The sequence below is a fragment of the Helicoverpa zea genome, chromosome 3 (genome assembly GCF_022581195.2).
Source record: "Helicoverpa zea isolate HzStark_Cry1AcR chromosome 3, ilHelZeax1.1, whole genome shotgun sequence".
Classification (NCBI taxonomy): Eukaryota; Metazoa; Arthropoda; class Insecta; order Lepidoptera; family Noctuidae; genus Helicoverpa; species Helicoverpa zea.
In genome coordinates, this window is record NC_061454.1 from 5,084,051 (window position 1) to 5,088,162 (window position 4,112).

A 4,112-nucleotide genomic window follows, 5' to 3' on the forward strand; every position below is an offset into this window, starting at 1 on the left:
CTACCCAACTTCAAGAAGTAGGTACTTACGCCTACTAATCCCAAGTAAGCAAACAATTACTCCAACGCAACTTGTCCATATATTTCTGAAAGAAACGCCCACCATTCGCAGTGTACGGATAAAATTCATGACTATTATAAGAAGTGATAAATTGATAATGATTTTCAAAGCCATATAATATACATAAATTCATTAAAACACGTACTATTCCCCCTGGTGCCACCTCATCCACCTGCGTCCCGAGGGAACTGCTTATTTCACCCGGATAAAAAGTAGCCTTATCCTTTATGTCAAGCTCTAAACTATCTGTGCACCAAATTTTATTTAAGAGGACGAATTGGAATTTTTGGCGCCAAGGATCTCAATTTTTCTCAGTAAATACAAAACGGATCAAAATACAACTTGGTTACCTGAAAGTTCATGATATAAACCTTATTTTGTTAGACGTAGAAACATGATTAGGTAACTTTTATAACAGAGAAAAATATATCAAACATACCTCTTTTTAAAAAGAGATTCACATATTATGTGCAAACGGGACCGATTTAAGCCTCTTAACTTTTTTAGTAGTTGAGTATATACATACTCTTTAAAATTGTAGAAGGAATTTTTATCAATTTATCATTTCTAAATAATAAAATTACAAAACCATTTTGTCGCTTACGACTTTTAGTTACAAGCTAGCGCGCGTATTGTTATCCTCGCCCCGCTCAGACGCTCCGACCCCTTTTGGCGCCTTAGATGCGCGTGCCGGTTATGGAATTATTGTTGACCAATTCGTCGCCTTAAAGCAGTTCTGTAGTTTTGGCGTAAAAGGCAATACTAAAACAACACGGGAATATAGACCATGTCACTGTTTTTTTTTGCAGGGAGCTGTCTTTGGGACTTTCATACATACTCTCTTATTAGAGACCATTCAAAACTGCGCAAGATTCTATTCTACGAGTGACGAAGTTTGATCGGACGATGTTACAACTTCCATATGCGACAGATACAGGCAATGATATTTTTTTGTTTGATTGATCCTGAGTTTCAAACACAATAAAAAACTATTACAAACCTCAGATCAATCTTTGATCTGAGTTACATACATACAGTTTCCTACGAAATTCTTTATCAGTAAAAATCGTAGTAATCATAGAACTATGTGCTACGAAGGACTACGAAACAACGAACTTTTACTAATTTATTATGTTTTGCAGATTTTTTTGGAAACAATTTTTCTTTTATTTGTTGAGTATTTTGACTATTTCATTTAAATTTAATCACCCCCATAGAGAAAGTATATCCCTTAATTTTATTGTATTTATGTTAGTAAAAGGACTTCGTCTAGCTACTAACAATTTCCGACAAGCAGAATTTACGAATATGTAAAATAATAGTAAATGTAGATAGAGTCTATAAGAAAACAGTCAAGCATACTCTTGTTTACACCATATGAGGGAAACATAAGTAGTATGTGTGCAAACGTCACTATGCAAAACACTAAAGCCAAATTAAAATATTAGTTTCACGACTACTTTCATGAAAACGTAAATAAGTAGCCAGAACAGTCATATTTTTGGTTTGTTCTTTAATAAATTCTGCTTTTAATTACGCCGGGGATTCAATTAAGCTTATTAGTTACTCAGACAAAGATCTAAGTCGGTTCACACGAGTATGATAAAACTTTTTGTTTATTTATATACTACGTGTTTGTTTACGTGATCGCAGCGCCATCTGTGGGCGCACATGTACTATTACGCGGCAAGAGGTCGGCCCAAGAAGTTCTAGCTATGCTTTCAAGATGGCACCACCTGAATGAAAGTTAAACCTTTTGCATATAATGGGCCGTGCTGGATACCTGACTTGCATTTATATCTTACCTACATATGTTTATTGTGGGTACAGTCAGTGTGCCAATATATTGAGAGCGTGACAAGTCAGCTAAGTCTATGCAATTAACCCATACATACTTAGGAGATAAGGTGTTGTCTCTATATCATCCCACGATGCTATCATAAAGACGCATTTATCTTCTTTCTTCTGCACCCATACTCATTATATATAACTGCCTCGTTGGTCTAGCTGTCGCAAGTGTGGCTGCTAAGCACGAGGTCTCGGGTTCGATTCCCGAGTCGGGCCGAAATCGCCTTGTGGGTTTTAGAAGACTCACAAAGCAGCCCGGAGCCTGGAAGCTGGTGATGTCGTCGGCACGTAAATGTCGGTCCTGCGCCTGATCTCTCTCCGGTCGTGTCGGATTACCGTCCCATCGGGCTATGAGAGTTAAGGAATAGTGAGTGCACCTGTGTCTGCGCAAATTCTCGTGCACTATAATATGTCCTGCGTAGTTGGCTAATCTCCTTACATGAGAACAGCCGCCGTAGCCGATAATCGGCTAGGAGGACATCATATCATCATCATCATCATATATAATGGACTAGAATCAGTATGTTCTTATCTTTTCCCGAGGTTCGCTCAAGTATCCCGTACTCCCTTATGTACCTCTAATCAAGCTCATGAACATTGCCATCTACCGGGCACATAGTTATGCTCGAAGCTGTTCAGAACAAAAATCCAAAATTGTACCTACACACATCTAGAGATATTATTGATTTCCAAGGACCACAAAATCTCAAGATCAGCAGAAGCAATGTAGCAAAACAGCCGAGTAAGAGGAACTATTTTGTTCCTCACTCGCTTGTTACCTCACCTCACGGAAGCGAAGCTAGGGGGCTACAATCAGCACATCATATCCTGCAGGAAGTTGAGTCAAGTCAGTAAAATGTGCGCAATGTTATGTTAGTTTGTAGAGATGCTGCAGTTGTAGTAAGGTTGCAATTGTTAAGGTAGTGCTTTGTTTGCGGGCTTGTATTGTAACTAAGTATGCACCGAATACTGTAGTATAGTATGTGAAGGTAAAAAAAGGAAATTGAAAATCTCCTACTTCTACCAAAATTACGATTGTAATACATAAATACGATGTAAATACTATTAGTATTTTGTGATAAAATTGTGACATAGTTTGTCGTCTGCGAAATTACTACGAGAGTGCTACGAAACAAGAGAGTCTTATGTAAAATTGGAATCTCACGAAATAATTTCATTATTTTTGGTTGTAGTTGGTGTAGAGAAATCTAATCGTTATTTCTATAGGCAGCATCACACTCGTTACTGCTCCCCGTCTAATTAATGATTACAAACTTGAAGATTTTGTGGAGGTGATATGTCGGAAACAATATTTTTGATTACAAAACCTGTAACATTTCAAGTTTGTTACTTTAAAGTTGAGTCAACATTTCGTAGTCTTTTACAGCCTCACTTCATCGAATGCCGTACTTTTTATGTTCCCTTTAGTAAAAACTTATTTCACTGCATAGTCATACCCAGGCACATTATACTTCTGCATACAATAGGAAGCATAATTTTCCATCTATTACTGGATATTTTTTTCCAGGATTTTCCCTGCTCACGCTTGAGGAGTCCATAGACTGTGCGGTAGGTTAGGTTTGCCCTATTAACGCGAAGCGGTCATTAGGGGAGCCTCATGATTACCACTGTGAGGGGTTAGGACGGTGCCGTTGAGAACAGTAACTCTTGGTACCTTTATAAAGCTATTTCATATAAGTAGGTATCTACATCATTGTCGTTATCGCTAAGCAAAGAAAAAAAATAGGTCAGTTAACAATACATTTTAAAATTGGGAGTTACAAATAAGTCCGTAGACCAAGATAATTTTGATGAACATGGTTCGAACAATATAAGCACCTATATAAATAGTAGTGAAACGCTCTTTTATTTGGGACGTGTTATAAACTAGTTACGTAGTTACAGGTCATCCCAGAGGAAGTTCAACCTCTAAGGTATCTTGAAGTAGGGTTGTTAAGGTAGTCGTTGAAAAGGCTGCTTTGTGCGATATAATCTCATATTGACGTTGATTGATAATGTTTGTAGTAAGTAGTGTTGTCGGTACATATTGATACTTTTGCAAGCAATACACTTAAGAACGGGTGATGGATTAAAAGTACTGGCAAAAGCTGTGAATATAGGTATTTTTTGTCAGCTTTTACCTATGAAGAATCAAGCATAGCAAACATGGTTGGTCAAAAACTTAAAAGAAAATAAAACGAGTC